We start from the raw sequence: 17,887 nt of genomic DNA, 5'->3' as shown, positions 1-17,887 counted from the left end.
ACCAGTTGTTACAATAAGTGCTGCAGCAATGGGTAGACTAAATCTGCATCCGCAGCTATCGCATGTTAGAAATCTCATACCTTTAAATCTAGTAACAATGACTAGTTGCTCATATATTTATGGTATGGCATTATAACCTTTAATCTCTCTACCCTACAAGGTGAACACCTATGTCTAGAGTGTCACAAATCTTAACTTCAAGTATTTCCCTTATGGGATTCAAGATAACCTAATCCAGGAAACTCGACTTAAGAACAAGTAATACTCTAAAAATGTCCGCTAAGACATGCCCTTTTGCTGCTCTATCTTAACTGAAACTATTAAATGGGTGGTCAACCGAAATAACAGTTGTATTCATAAAAAACTACTAGAGTATAATGCTACAGCATTACCATAACAACATAAAAGAACAGTCAAGAACCCATTGGATTATTTATTACTCAACCACAAATAAGTTTAGTTCAAAACCTAGATGAGAAAAGTAAACATAAACATATTGGTCTCGGAATACATCAAATCAATTAAAGGAAAAAGATAAATATAAGTTGAGCACAATGAAAATCAAAGTCAAGTAATTCTGCACGATTGTCCAATGTTGCCGAAACAACACTCCTCAATTCTGATCTTCTTCTCCTTCGTTCCTTCTAACTACTCTAATGATAATTCCTTGCCGCCCTTCTATGTAGTGCACGCCTCATTTTTATATTGCAAATTAGGTTAAACCAAAGCCCATGAGCATGCATGTGTTTAAATTAGGAAACATGCAGATCGTGACTCTATGGCTGACTCGCGCCTAAATTTTCTCTCGCAGTGCTCCCAAATTGCTACAGCACTGGTTGCTCTAACAGCCGCTACAACACTGTTTTATTCTCGATTGTGCTTTACTTCTTTTGTGGCCATCTTTCTTCCTCCTCTTGCTCTTCTAATGCCTCAACATCCTCTCATGAATTTAAAACCTACAATTTAAAACCAGTTTTTAGCACAAATTACTATGATTCAATCAAAACTTATTAAAACTCAATTAAAATGAATGTTTATGCAAAAGGTACCCAAAATGTAATAAAAACACCTTATTTGTTCTCTAAGTGACCTTGATTCAAGTCTAGAATTGATGTAATAACTCTCATTTCCTAGAGTTATCACTTGTACATATCCACTGGGATGCGTTTCAAGAGACAAAAGGATATCATCCAATGGCTCCTTATTCAAGTCATCCCTAATGAATTGAATCTTATCTTTCCTGTTATCAGACACTATTCCTAAAGAACATGGTTTTTTATCACATCTCATTCTAGCACACTTATGACAAGCAACAGAAAGTTTTCAAGCTTTTCATTTTCTTGCGTAATTTCTTTTACCACAACTAGACATGTATGCAATAAATTTAGGAGGTAACTCACTTGCCAATCGTACTTTGGCTTTAATTAACCAGCGGATGTCAGCATGTATGTTATTCCTCATAAGCAATCACATGCGTTTGGACCGAGCTTTATAGATTGTAAGGAGGGCATTCTAAGAAAGTGAAAAGAATCGATTGTGAAGCTTTGCTAAAATCTCATTTCTGTCTATACCTTCGTCTTAGAATATCAATTATTATGGGAAACTGAAGTAACCAACTTGATTATCACAGAGTACTGTTATCCACCACTTAACCGGGGTAACAAACTAAAACACACAAAGAAAATTACAATCGTCCTCTTATTGAATTTACCTCAAGCTCCAACTGGATGTCGAAGATACCTCCTTCAATGTCTCTGAATTGTCTTTCTAAAGCCTTAACATGGGATACTGACTCTGGTGGTTGTAGATCCCAAATATGATGTGTTTTACAAAATCGAATCCGGCTTCTGAGATGAGATTTTACACGTTGAAGTCGTCTAAGAAGGTCCAAGAAGAATTGTCTAGCTGAAGCACTCATGATTAACAATAATAAAAGAAAACATAATGGTTAAACAAACACACTTATGTAAAAATAATTTCAATTAGCAAAATAATAGAAAAAAAGTAAAAAATCAAATCACCGAAAAAAAAGAAAAATCTGAATTCCAATTTGATGGGTCGCTCAAATTTATTTCAGTATCCTCTCTATGTAGTTGGTACTCTAGATATGACTTTAATCTTTGACCATTAACTTTACAAGTGACACCGTTCTTTGGATCCTTAATTTCAATTGCTCCATATGAAAAAACAGTGTGAACAATAAAGGGGCCAAACCATCGAGAGAGTAATTTACCTGGGAATAGGTGCAAGTGAGAATTGAATAAAAGCACTTTCTAAACTGGAGTGAAAGAGTTTCTCATAATTTACTTGTCATGAAAGACTTTCATTCACTGCTTGTAAATCTTGGCATTTTCGTATGCATCATTGCGAATTTCTTCAAGTTCTACCAGCTGTAATCTTCTTTCTGAGCTAGCTTGCTGCATGTTAAAGTTGAATTTCTTGATGGCCCAGTACGCATGATACTCGAGTTCCACAGGTAGGTGGCAAGCTTTTCCATACACTAGCCTGTAGGGTGACAACCCAATTAGGGTCTTAAAAGTTGTTCTATATGCCCATAATGCATAATCAAGTCTTAATGACCAATCTTTTCTGTCTGGCCTCACCGTCTTTTCTAATATGTTCTTTATTTTTCGATTGGAGATCTCAGCTTGGCCACTAGTTTGCGGATGATATGGGGCCACCACTTTGTAAGTGATGAAATACTTTGTCAAAAGAGCTTTGAATGATTTGTTGTAAAAGTGGGTACCACCATCACTGATTATTGCTTGAGGGAATCCAAAGCATGAAATAATGTTACTTTTCAAAAATTCCTATCACCACCTTGTGATCATTGGTACTACATGGAATAACTTCTAACCATTTCGATATGTAGTCAACAACAAACAATATGTATTGATAGCCAAAAGAAGGGGGAAAGGGTCCCATGAAGTCGATACCCCACACAAAAAATCTCAACCACTAAAATTGGATATAGTGGCATTATATTCCTTCATGTAATGCTCCCCATTCATTGACACCTATCACATAAAGAGCAAAAAGTGTAGGTATCTCGAAATATAGTTGGCCAATAGAAACCACATTGTAAAACTTTAATAGTTGTTTTCCTAGCGCTGAAATGACCTCCACAAGCTTGTTCATGGTCGAATGAAAAGATATTTTGAAATTCATTTTCTGGGACCCATCTTCTAATAATTTGATCTGCATAATACTTGAACAGATAAGAGTCATCCCAAAAGAAATTCTTTATTTCTATAAAAAATTTGGCTTTGTCTTATTTGGTCCAATTCTCTATAAGTTGACCTGTAACAAGATAATTAATTATATCAGCATACCATGGTAATACTTCCACACTCATCAATTGTTCATCTGAAAATGACTCATTCAATGTTAATGGTTCTGTAATTATGTCAAAATTGAGACGAGAGAGATGGTCAGCCACAACATTTTCTGTGCATTTTTTATCTTTGAATTCTAAGTCAAATTCTGGCAAAAGTAACATCCAACGAATTAGTCTAGCTTTTGCATCTTTCTTTGTGAGAAGATATTTAAGAGCAGCATGATATGTGAATACAATTATATTACAACCAATGAGATAAGATCGAAATTTCTCTAATGCAAATACTACTGCTAGCATTTCTTTTTCAGTGGCTGAATAGTTCAACTGTGAATCATTCAATGTCATACTAGCATAGTAAATAACATGGGGAATCCAATCAACTTTTTGTCCTAATACTGCTCCTATTACATAATCAGATGCATCACACATGAGCTCTAATGGTAAGCTCCAGTTTGGGGGCTGAATGATGGGTGATGATGTTAACAACTGCTTTAGTTTTTCAAATGTCACAAGACATGAATCATCAAAGACAAAATGTACATCCTTAGCAAGTAGATTGCATAAGGGTCTAGAAACTTTGCTAAAATCTTTAATCAAACGTCTATAAAAATCAACATGCCCAAGGAAAATTGGAAATGAGATCCATCTTGGCTTTATCGACCTCAATACCTTTGTTCGAAATGATGTGACCGAGAACAATATCTTATTTTACCATAAAATGATACTTCTCCTAATTTAAGACTAAGTTCTTCTTTATACATCTCTGCAGAACTAGTGTTAAATGATTTAAACATTGATCGAATGAATCATAAAAGATAGAAAAGTCATCCATAAAGACTTCAAGGAATCGTTCAACCATATCAGAAAAAATGCTTACCATGCATCGTTGAAATGTAGTAGGTGCATTACATAATCCAAATGACATCCTCCTATATGCAAAAGTGCCAAAAAGACAAGTGAAGGTGGTCTGTTCTTGATCTTTTGGTGTTATGGGAATCTGATTATATCCTGAGTAGCCATCTAGAAAGCAATAAATTCATGGCCTGCTAATCTATCAAGCGGTTGACCATAAATAGTAAAGGAAAATGATTTTTACGTATGACAGAATTTAATTTTCTATAATTAATGCATACACGCCACCTTGTAGTCGCTCTAGTGGGTATCAATTCATTATCAGCATTGGTAACTACTGTGACTCTTGACGTTTTGGGGACAACTTGCATAGGACTGACCTACGAACTATTAGAAATTGGGTAAATGATACCTGCATCTAATAGCTTAAGGACTTTAGTTCTAACAACTTCTTTCATGTTAGGGTTCAATCGACGTTGTATTTCCCCAGTAGATTTAACATTTTCATCAAGGTGAATGTCATGCATGCAGTCTACTTGGTTTATATCTTTTATGTCGGCTATGGTCCATCATAATGCTCCTTTGTACTCTTTTAAAACTTCCAACAACTTACCCTTTTGTTCATCATTTAGGGATGATGAAATGATTACTGGCATAGTGCTTTCTTCTCCCAAGAACGAATATTCCAAAAGTGTTGGGTAATGGTTTGAGCTCGAGTTTCAGTGATGATTCTAATGATGGGTTGACTTTCTTCTCTGATGGTGCTAGTTGTTCAACTATTGACTTCCATTTATTAGTGTTCATGGATGGTGTTGAGTCAAGTAGAGCGTTGACCTCATCGACTGATCTGTCAATATCAAAGTCAAAACCAAAGTAAGTTAAACATGTTTGTAAAGGGTCATCACTAAGGTTTGAAAAAAAAGTATTATCAACTATTTCTTCTATTAAATCCACATCAACAATTCCATCATTTACATTGTGAGGTTATTTGGTAATGTTGATAATGTTTAGCTCCATAGTCATGTTGCCAAAGGACAACTGCATATTTCCAGTCCTGCATTAAATGTAAGCATCGGTAATTGCCAAGAAAGGTCGGCCTAGGATAATGGGGATGTGCTTCTTTGAATCCTAGACTGGTTGAGTGTTAATTACAATGAAATCAACAGGAAAATTAAACTTTTCTACCTCGATAAGTACGTCCTCCACAATACCACGAGGTATTTTCGTGGACCGATCTGCAAGCTGTAACACTATTAGAGTTTGGTGTAATTCTTCCAGTCCAAGTTTCACAAATATTGAGTAAGGCAACAGATTTACACTAGCTCCTAAGTCCAAAAAAGCATTCTCAATTATATGGTTCCCTATACTACATAAGATAGTGAGGGAGTCTGGATCTTTGTATTTTAGAGAAATTTTATGTTGGAGTATAAAGCTAATATTTTCTGTTAAAAATGCCTTTTTTTGAACATCAATGTTCTCTTTTTAGTACAAAGGTCTTTAAGAAACTTGGCATAAGATGACACTTGTCTTATAGCATTAAGTAAAGGGATGTTAATACTTACCTGTTTAAAGATTTCAAAACTCTCATCTATGGATTTTTCCTTCTTTCCTTTAGCTAACCTCTAAGGAAATGGAGCATTAGGAACGTATTCTCGTGGGTTGGTTTCTTTTCTCTCCTCTGATGATGAGTCCTTAAAATTCACAAGCACAATTTGAGTTGTTTTTGACACTGGCGTCTCCACTTTGTTGTCGACTTCTTTCCCTTTTCACAAAGTCATGATTGCTTTGACCTCTCCATGCTGCTGTGGTGAACTGACACTTACTTTATGCACTCCTTTAGGATTAGACACTGGTTGACTTGGAAATTTTCTTTCTCAACAGTCATTATCAAAGTTTGAACTAAAGAGGCAAGCTATCCCACCATCTTCTTGAGGTTTGAAACTGATTGAGCTCGTGAGTTGAAGCTTGCTCTCATCTCATTTCGTAGTTCATCAATGATATGGTTCTGTTGTTCAATCGTGGAGTGAATAAGATTTTTGAAATTCTAAAATGCATCCTCCCATGGTTTGGGTTGAGAGTAATTCTGGTTCTGATTATATGGTCTAAATGGTGGCTGAAAGGCTTGAGGAACTTCAGGAATTGGTTGCATTGGTGGAACTGGAGCTGCTGGTCCATTCTGTTGGAATCCTTGAGACCAAAAAAATTGGGGTGGTCTCTCCATCCAGGGTTATATGTGTTAGAATATGGGTTATGGTTTAATGGTTTTCTCATTACACCTATGGCATTGGCTTGATCTGAGTATGAGTCATGGTCATGTGGCTCTGTTGATTTAGTAGTCATTAAAGATACTATTTGTCAAGAAGGACCTTCAATTATCGCTTTGACTTCATTAATTTCTGAACTTGACTCGCCAATGTGAACCTCATTCACTCCTTTAATTCTTTTAGTATTCTTGAGTGATCGACTCCGTTGTTGGGAATTATCCGCTTGTCGCTGGAAGAAATCCCAAATCTCTTATGCACTTTTTGACATTAGCTATCCTCCACTTGTTGCCATTAGCCATTCTTGTACATGTGGCAATAATTCCTCCAAAAAGTATTAACATTGGTGCCATTTCTCATACCCATGAAGTTGACCCTTTAAAAGTAGCCCATTGAATTGTTCCCATGCTTCGAAAAACTGATCGTCTTCTCTCTGGGTAAACTCTGAAATTTCCCTGCAAATATCATTGGTTTTATGCACTAGGAAATATTTATTCAAAAATTTTGTTACCATTTACTCCGATGATGTAATACTATTAGCAGACAATGTATTGAACATGAACGAGCTCTATCCTTTAAAGAAAATGAGAATAATCTGAGTTTAACATCATCATCTGAAAAATTCACATATTTAAAAGTTTGACAAACAACATAAAAATCATTCAGATGATTATATAGGTCCTCATTTTCTAGGCTATAAAATGTTGGGAGACAATTTAGCACGCCAGCTTTTAACTCAAAACTCCTAACAGTTACATTTGGGTATTTTATGCATGATATGCTCAAGTTAACTAAGGGATTGAAGTAGTCCTTAAATGGCCTCTCCTGTGGTGCTTGTTGTTGCTGCAAATCCATTTTAATTTTATTTTTAATTGCAACGTGTTTGTGTGTGCGAAGTGTTTTTTCCAGTTCAAAATCTATAGGCTCAAAATTAGGTAATAGTGACCTTTGACCATGCACGCAAAGAATATAAAAAGAAATGAGAACAAAATTATTAAAATAAAGAAGAAAGAGAAATTACGGTACTAATCTTATCACGCTGTTATAACATTTCTATGAAAATACACTAAAAAAATACGTGAAATAAATTTACTAAAAATGAATTAATAAGATAAACGAAAAATTACAAAGAAAAATAACTTGAAAATTAAATTACCGAATTTTAAAGAAGGGAAAAAGAAAAGAAATTCTTACCTCTAAATGTAGATTCACTTTTTTTTAATAAGAAAAAAATTACAAGAAAACAACTAAAATCAATTATTTACAAAAATTAATTCTACGAATTAAAATAACTTACCTCCTCGATAACAGCGCCAAAAACTTGTTGTGTAAATTTTATTGAACTCGCAAGTGCACGAATCTATTGTAGACTAGATTAATGGTAACGAGTGTCGATCCCACGAAGAGGTGGATTTTAATTGTGTGTAGAGTTAATTTTCTAAGTGGGTGATTGAATTTGTGGTGGAAGTGATTTAGATTGTCCTAAAATTTAAATTAAAATAGCAGGAATAAATTGAAGTTAAATCTATTAAAATTGAAGCACTTTGGTATCTGGATTTGCATCAACATGCACCATGGGCTTAATATTCCTTATTAGTGCTAATTAAATTATGAGGGGGGTTTTCACACCTCATGAACCACACTCGAATAAAAATGGTGCTAATCGCTTATCGTGTCAAATAGTAATAACCTTATATTAGGGAGCCGGTTAAACCAGTGCGGTATCTAGACAAGATTGTTACTATCTGTCAGTGAAAAGTCAAAACATCCATATTAATTAGAGAGGATGAGAAAGTAAATTTACCAAATAAAACCCATGGCACATGTTGAGACTTCACCTTCAACCCAAGCTTGAAAGAAAATTAGCTATTTATAATTGAATTAGGGATAAAATCGAAATTTATTAAAATGCATAGAAAATACAAGATGGAGAAGGAATTATAAAAAATGGAGGTCAAACATGAATTTAGGGGTGTCAAATTAGGGTGGGGACCCCCCTTTTTATAGATACACTGAGTGAATCATGACAATCAAATTAAAAATAATTTGGACGCTCAGGATTGCGCCACGTGTCAACAATACGTGGTTTGACCACGCGGTTTGAATAGTAACACGGTATGAACAGTGAGGCTACTTGAATAGTGACGTGGTTTGGTTATAAATAATTTCGTGTATATGCATGTACTATACACACGATTTTCGGTCCACTAACATGCTGCTATGTCACCGATCAACAGTACATAAGAATTTTAGTTCAATAGGATCGTGACACCTCATCAGTCAATGTCACGTCATCAGTCAATGCCACGTCATCGTTCCGTATATGTGAACAGTGTCGTGAACAGTAACATGGACAGTACTGTACATGTGAACAGTGCCGTTTTTCCTTTTATACTCCTCCTAAGGTTTTCGACTGTCCTGAGTTCAAAAGTGATGTTCGTTCTACTGTCTGATCTCTCATTCATTGTGAAATGACCATGATGGCCCTAAAATATAGAAAATACTTAATTATAATACAATATATATAATTAAATCACAAGTGACTTAAATACATAAAAGTGGGGATGTTAGTGAAACTAGGAGTGTAAAATGACGATTTTCTCCTTTATAAATATACACTTTCTAACACTCAACAATTGCTTGCCCTTTAATTGTTGTTTTAGGTCGGTACCTAATATTATGCTCTCCCAGTTCTACAACCCACCGCGCCACCTTCCCGACACCTTTGGTCGTTGCATTAGCTGCCTCAAGGTCTAGTATTTTAGCACCACTATAGTGTGAGCTTTAAAATAAGGCCTTAGTTTCCTGGCAGATAGTGCTAGCGCTAAAGCCATTTTTTTTAATAGTTAGATACCTTGTCTCGACATTTAGGAATGCATGGCTCACATAATAAACTGGCTTTTACACCTTACTTTCTTCTCTTATCAATTCTAAGCTTATTACTGAGTCTGAAATGGCCAAGTATAAGTAAAGATATTCTCCTAGTATTGGTTTAGAAAGAATTGGAGGACTTCTCAGATACCTCTTCAACTCTTGGAAGGCTTTCTCACATTCCTCTGCCCATACCATTTCTTTTCCCCCCTCTAAGGGTTTTGAAGAATGGTAGGCATTTACCTGTCACTCGTGAAATAAATTGGTTCAGGGCTGCAACTCTTCTTGTTAACCTTTGAACTTCTCTAATTGATTTTGGAGATGGATTGTGTGGAGGGCCCCCACTTGGCCATGGTGTAAGTTGAATACCGATGGAGCTTGTAAGCGAATAGTAGCATCAAGTGCTGGTGGTGTAATTCGTGATCATAATGGGGTTTGGATCTTTGGTTTTGGAATGAATATAGGGCATTGTTTTGTTACGATGGTTGAGTTATGGGGTTTATATCAAGGTCTAAAACTGGCATAGGAACATGGGATAAAGTGGCTGGTGGTGGAAATTGATAGCCTATGCATCACTCAACTGGTTAACAAGCCTATGGATATTATCAATGAGTACACTTCTCTTATTCAGTCTATCAAGGAGATTATCCAGCGTAATTGGAATGTTATCATTAACCACGTCCATCGTGAGGCGAACTAAATAGCAAACTATGTCGCTAATTATGCTTTATCTTTTCCTCTAGGTGTTCATCATCTTTCTAGTCCCCCATTTAGTGTTACTCCTCTTCTGTACCATGACTTGTATAGGGTGGCTTACCCCCTCTCTGTTTTGTACTAGCTATTTTTAGAGCCCCATCTTTTAAAAAAATGACATGTATTCAACAACTTGGCAAATCTTAAAAATGATTAGATTAGATGAGCATTTGGATCAGGTCTATCTAATATATCATTTTAAAATTATGCTAATTATATAATTTTTCCACATCTTGTGATTGGGTGGGGCTATTTAAACCCACTAAGATACTCTCTAAAACCATTTAATTTTTAAACCCATCTTTAAAATTTAAAAATTGAAATTTCACTCTACATATACATCTAAATATCAAATATATGCTTAATAAAACAAAAATTTTTCTAATGTATTATTACTATTAGTTTTCCTTGTAATTAATTAACTATGCTCCAATCACCCAACTTGGCACTATTATCTCCTACTTCATTTTATGTGTATACACATACTATACAGGCACATTCTACCAAACCAGAAACTAGCAAAAACTCGCAAAAGTAACTTGAATACATTTTAAGCTTTGTTTTTGGAAGAAGAGAGCTTTCTGATTTGAAGAATATGGAAAGTACCTACGCAAGCTTTTAGGCCAATTAATTTCAGTAGAATATCATTTATAATTCTTGTTTTAATAGCGTCTAAATGACTATGTTTTCTAATATGAATTTTTCAGATAATAACAGTTAGTTAGAGGGACTTGTCATATTAGATATTTACTCAATGTTATTGATGATGATATTGCGAATGATAATCTTGATCTTTTTATTGGCCCTTAATATGGGAGAAATTCTGACCACACTGGTGAATTACAATGTCACTCTTCTATGTTATGTTTAATTAAATAAAAAGATGGGTGTATTATTACTTGCTCATTATATAAGTGTGATAAGATCTCTTGAGATATACAAGAAGATTTTCTTTATTCATCTCAAAATGGAAATAAATAAATAAAAATATTATGTCAATGTGTCAACTCTTTCTTGAATATCATGATGAAATAAACTCCACATGCTAGTACACTATTTCTTGCAATTAGCACCACAAGATAGAAACAACAATACTGTAGTACGAATAGTGCCATCACAAACAATAACCTCACTTTTGTTTTAGTGGCGTATTCTTAATGTTCAAATATCAGTACTGGTAAATAAATGTTGTGAAACTCTAAACTCTAAAATACATAAATATGGAGCCTATTTTGAAAAAAAAAAAAGAAAGAAAGAATGTTTTGTAAATTTTTTAAGATCCACTTATTTGATAATTTTCTTTATTTTGGCGTAGCTAATAAAAGGAGGTAGGAGGCTATTTTGTGAACTTTTTCAAAAAATTACAACCTCTATTTTTATTTATTTAACTAATTTTTTTTATTTTAAAATCAACCACAACCCTTTGTTGAAATATTGACTTGAATAAGGGTAATTATTAAAGCGTGAAAGTGAAATAGTAAAATTGTTTAACAAATTTGTTTATTCAATTAATGCTATACGGTGTGTTGTTGAAAATTGAAGATGGCAGCAAATTACAGGCGTAAGTTTTTGACAAAGTGTGCATGACTTTACTGCATGCAAATGAAATTTGGCAGCAAATTCTCACATAATCTTTCACCATTATGAATGGTCAGTAATTCATGCTTTATTTGTCAATATTCGTAAATGGAAATGGTGGCTATTGCACTAGATTTTGGACTGCAATTCTTAATGTTCGAGGTCACTCATTCACTATAAATAGATCTTCATTTTGAGAGAGTAAAGCATCCCAAATTGTGAGAGTTAAGAGCATATTCAAGAGTGTTGAAAGAGCATTTCCTTGAGTATAAAGGGGATCCATATGGGTGTATAGGATCATTTTAAGAGTAGTTCCTGATCTTGTAACTGCCATTTGTTAATAAAATTATCTTTCAGTTTTTACCCGTGGACATAGGCTATAAGCTGAACCATGTAAATTATTTTGTCTTTTTGCATATGTTTTTCACTATATTTATATTTCTCCAGAAGTCGTGATCATTATCACGTGGTTGTGTGGATAAATGCATGTCCAGGAAAGTTCTGTCAACAAAGCTAAAATTGCCTAAGGAGTCTAATTTTAAGTGGGACCGTTGTGACCCGTGCAGTCTTTCCTTGGAACTTTCTTAGTACATTATCTGTATAAATAGACACGTAGATACTAGTCATTTAGGTTAAGTGGTTAGAAAAGGGAGGGTAGAGGTGACATTGTCATCGTTTTCATAAGTAAAGACTATCATGACTAATGCAAAGTTTGAAGTAGAGAAATTTGACGATACTAATAACTTTGGTATATAGCAATGTGAGGTGTTAGAGATCTTATGTTAGCAAGAGTTGGAGCTCGCTCTTGAAGAAAAGCTTAACAAGATGGATAATAAGGAGTGGATAAAGATCAATAGATAGGCATGTGGTACCATTCACTTGTATTTGGCTAAAGATCATAAATATTTTGTCATAAAAGAGACATCAGTAAAGACACTATGAAAGATACTGGAGGATAAGTACATGACCAAAAGCCTTGAAAATAGACTTTATTTGAAGAAGAAACTCCATAGATTCATATATGCACCAGGCATGTTGATGAATGACCATGTGAACTTGTTGATTTACCTGACATTCCATTAGTATATAGATATAGAAAGTTTAAGATCTTAAGGTGGCACAAGATCTTTAAAAGCTCCAGAGAGCTAGCTCACATCAGGTGAAGATCTTAATCATACTTAAAACCTCCTACTAAAGCTATACCTGATCCATTACCTAGTCGAACCCTATCCGTACTTGTCTTTGGAGCTAAATTACAAAATTCCATTAGGAACTCTACCTTAGTTAAACCATATCCGTCTATTTTTTAAGTTAACTATTTGAGAGAGACTATCCAAGAATCTCATATATATATATACTCCTTCAAAAGAAGTTGTTGACCCCATTATTATATAGGAAATTCACAGAGACTCTTCTATTCTTATTAAGCCTTTTGTTGTTAATGGATTTAAGATTATGATATCAAAATCTCAGACAAGGCGTTTAACGGCTAAGGAAAAGCCAATGATGAAATCCTGTGTCCTTAAAGAAATTCTTTGTTTAGAATATTTGGTGAGTGACTAACCTGAATTCCTTTTTTTTTTTGAATTACTCTTTGAGTATTCAAGATCAAAGGAAAACCAGAACTTAAGCACACCTTAAAAACAATGTTTATGTAGTATGCGTAGGCAACGTAAGAAAACCCTCAAGAATATTATGCACATGCGAAAATCTTTTTTGAACAAGAAGAAAGCCTCACACACTTTCTTGAAAAATAAACAATAATGCAAAAAATTTAAAACATAAACAGGAAGTCAATTAATTGCATAGAGTATATTTAATTAGGTATTTAAACTTAAATAAGCCTACAAAAGTCAGAATTCCTGATAATGGATTTCGATGAAACATCTTAAAATAAGTGATATTTAGTGAAAACCAACAATCGATAAAATTTAAATATCTTAGAATAAGTAATTTTCTGAATTCAAATTAAAGATCATGCAAATGTTTGATATAATGTAGTATATGGCAACATGAGATTAATATCCAAAATATTCAAGTATTGTTTAATTGTTAAACTATATTAAATTATTAGATGTAATTTTTTGTAATGTATGTTACATTATGTATAACTTAGCCTCAGCCATTGTCCTGCTAATACACCAACAACCCGACCTGACCCAAACAACAACAATCCGACCTCGACGGATCTCATGATTCTGTTTACTTCACCAGCCAAGGGAGGTACTGATCGGAAGCTTGCGATACGCCGATTGTTTATCTGGCGTCAACGCTGCCGTAAAACAACCGAAAGACTGCGAATCGAGCTTCAAAAATAATGTCAACTGCCTCTCATTTTGGCCTGATTTGGCCGGTTTTCGTCAATGCCACCACCTAAATTTGGTTCTCCGAGAACCTCTCTTCATTTTCCGACTAATTCCAAGCCCCATATTGGCCATTTTCGCCGCTGATCAACCTTTGGATAATCACGACGTTTAGCTTGATTTCTCTTCGTCACCACGAGTGGGAGTTCTTGTTGTTGATTGTTCTGCAATGATGCTTGCAATGATTTCCCTTATACTCCTCTTTACTTCTCTTGTCCTTGTGGGCCTCCTGATGGCCTTTTCAATCGCTACATCAACATCCTCTTCCCACTCTGACTCAATATTTTCCTCCTCAATCAAAATATTCTCTTTACTTTTGCCTTTCGAAGTCTGAACGAGTTGTTTCTCTTCCTTTTCCGCTTCTTTTTCCTCTTCTTCACATTTTCTTCTTCTTCTACTTTAGCCTCTTCAGCCTTCCTTTGCTCCTTTTGCTGCTTGATAACTCTATAAAATGAGAGTTATCATGACATTTTTAGGCTTAAATCAAGATTACTTAGAGAGTAATTAATATGTTTTAGTTTATTTTAATGATAGTTTGCATTACATTCATTTTAGTTTAAGTTTAATAAAGTTAGTGTGATTTTTGAATAATTTATGCCTAAAACACATGTTTAACTATAGGTAAATAGAAACTTGAATTTTATGCAAAAGATGTTGCTACAATAGACTTATAAAAAGGACAAACGAGCATGGCTATTGAAGAATTGGAGCAAGTACGGAACAGAAAAGATGTTGGCGCCATTGTTATAGCAAACCTAAAGCATTGACAGAGAAAAATCTGGGTGAGATATTTATAATATTGCGATCTGCAATTTCTTAATCTGGAAGATGCGCGCCCTAAACTTTCCAATTACCCTAATTTGCGATTATAAAAGGGGAATCATGCAAAGGAAAAAGGAGGTTGTCAATCAAGATCAAAACAGAAAAGAAACAACGAAGGAATAGAATTCCCAAGCATAATTCAAGGTTGCACCAATAAAAGAAATTTGCAAAATCAATTGGAATTCACTCTTTCTCATTCTTTTCTTGTTTGCTTGTTATTCATTGATCATGAAGATGTATTTGATGGCTAGAACTTGGTTGTTTACTTTCCTTTCACAAATTATGAACTAAATTTATTTGTGGTTGAGTGTTAAACTATCTTGATGATTAATTGACTAAATATAGGTGTTGCTACATGTTTGCTATAGCATGTTGCTATTGGTGCTATAGCAAGTTTTTGGCTCCGTTTCTGGGGATTGATTGTTTATTTTTTAGTTGTGAAATTAATTTTAACAGAGCCAATCTTTGATTTTATTCTGATTTGTTTACTTTGTTAACAGATCACTCTTGCATGCGCAAATACAAACTTGTTGAATTTTAATTTGATCCAGAGATTGAAAGAATTGCAGGGAGATTGAGAAGAGAGCAAAGAAATTCAAAAGTTGTTGTAGCAATGGATGACTTGTAAATCTTAGGAAACTTAGACCCTCACAGACCAATACAACCTGTCAATGTACAAGAAGGTCAAAATGGGCAAATCAATCAGAGACCACCATGGAATAATAATATTATCTACATGGCAGATAATAGAGACAGAGCCATTAGAGATTATGCTGTATTGGCCCCTCGAGTTATACATCCTGGAATAGTTAGACCTAAGGTGGAAGATGCCAACTTTGAACTCAAACTAATGATGTTTTAAATGTTGCAAACAGTGGAGCAATTTAATGGATTGCCATTAGAAGACCCTAATCTCAACTTAAATTATTTTTGGAGGTGAGTGAAGCTTTTAAAATTGCTGGAGCATTACAAGATGCATGAGACTGATACTCTTTCCTTACTCCCTAAGAGATCGAGCAAGAGCATGGTTGAACACTTTACTACTAGACTTCATCACAACATGGAATGACTTTGTAGATAAGTTTCTGATGAAGTACTTCCCACCAACCAAGAATGCAAAGTTGCAGAATGAGATCACTTCTTGTCACCAATTAGAAGATGAAAGCTTGTATAAGGCTTGGGAAAGATTTAAGGAGTTGCTCAGGAGCTGTACTCATTATGGCATTCCTTGCTACGTAAAGTTAAAAAACTTCTATAATAGGTTAAACCCCAGTACTAGATTGATGGTCGATACTTGAGCAAATGGGGCTTCATTATCTAAATCTTACAATGAAGCATATGAAATTTTGGAGAGGATTACTAATAACAACTATCAGTTGCCATCGACTAGACAAACTGCAGCAAGAGGAGTAGCAGGAATACATAATGTGGATGGATTTACAGCATTATCAGCCCAAGTAACATCATTGACCAATATGGTGAAAGCTATGACTACTACTCCACCAACAGTCAATCAAGTTACTGAGGTTTCTCGTGTGTATTATGGAGAGGGGCATTTATTTGATAATTGCCCAGGGAATCCAGCATCAATCAATTATGTGGGCAACTTTAATACCTACAACCCTAGATGGAAGCAGCATCTAAATTTTTCATGGAGCAGCTAGAACTAGCATTCTACAGCACCCGACAGATAGAACATACCTACTCTACCACCTGGTTTTCATAAGCAAAATCAAGGGGAAAATAACACCAGCAATGATCAATTTAGTTCTCTGGAGACACTAATTAAGGAGTACATTGTGAAGAATAAAGTAGTTGTCCAAAGTCAAGTTGTATCATTGAAAAATTTGGAAAATCAAATTGGACAGCTTGCCACAGCATTAAGTAACAAACTTCAAGGGAGTTTACCCAGCAACACATAAGGGTATTTTGAAACTATTGCTCTAACACAAGAATGCAGACATATACTTCAGAATAAGATTCTTCAAAAGTTGAAAGATCAAGGAAGCTTTACAATTCTATATTCTATTGGAACTAGATACAATGTTAGAGCACTTTGTGACTTGAGAGCAAGCATCAATCTAATGTGCTTATCTGTATTTAAACAATTAGGAGTTGGTGACTGCAGACCAACAACAGTAACTTTACAACTTGCTGACAGATCTCATGCATATCTTGAGAGAAAGATTGAAGATGTGTTGGTAAAGATAGATAAATTCATTTTTCCAATGGATTTTTTTGTACTAGACTTTCAGGCAGACAAGGAAGTACTAATTATACTTTGTAGACCTTTCCTAACAACAGAAAAGACCCTGACCTAATTGATTTGCAGAAAGGAGAGTTAACCAAGAGGGTGAATGACCAACAAGTAACCTTTAATGTGCTGGAAGCTATGAAGAGTCTAGATGAGGTTGAAGACTGTAATTTTATAAGTGTTGTGGACTTTGTTGTGACAAAAAGAATAGACAGTTGCTGCAGCAATGAAGACATCAAAGTTGCCACTTTTGAAGAACTTAAAAAAGAGGATGTTACACCAAACCAGATAGCATGGTTAGGAGAAAAGCAATTTGTAAGACATAATAGACACTTTAAATATCTAGATCTTTCAAATAGGGAAGTAAAACCAACAGTTCCATCTATTGAATCACCTTTTAGTATAGAATTAAATCTTCTACATTTACACTTGAAATATGTTTATCTTGGTAAAAATAATACACTTTTTGTAATCATTTCATCTTCTCTCAATGCAGATCAACTGGATGGACTATGATAGATGTTATGGGAATCAGCCCATCCATATGCATGCACAAAATTCCGCTAGATAACTATTACAATAATTCAGTAGACCAATAAAGAAGACTAAACCCTAGTATGAAGGAAGTTGTGAAAAAGGAGATCATCAAATGGTTGAATGCTGGGATCATATACCCGATATCTAACGGTTCTTGGGTGAGCCCAGTATAATGTGTTCCGAAGAAAGGTAAGAGTAACTGTTGTAGCAAATGAGAAGAATGAACTTATTCTTACAAGAACGGCAACTAGATAGATAG

At 34.7% G+C, this 17,887-nt stretch overlaps 1 non-coding gene across 1 annotated transcript; it reads right to left on the bottom strand.

Moving 5' to 3' along the window:
* Positions 1–15,955: 15,955 nt before the first annotated feature.
* LOC112497809 (small nucleolar RNA R71) lies at positions 15,956–16,062 on the bottom strand. The gene has a single exon (XR_003064791.2). It is a non-coding gene; the product is annotated as a small nucleolar RNA R71 (small nucleolar RNA).
* Positions 16,063–17,887: the final 1,825 nt, after the last annotated feature.

Source organism: Citrus sinensis, chromosome 5 (assembly GCF_022201045.2).
Source record: "Citrus sinensis cultivar Valencia sweet orange chromosome 5, DVS_A1.0, whole genome shotgun sequence".
NCBI classification, from domain to species: Eukaryota; Viridiplantae; Streptophyta; class Magnoliopsida; order Sapindales; family Rutaceae; genus Citrus; species Citrus sinensis.
This window is presented reverse-complemented; position numbering and strand designations above follow the sequence as displayed.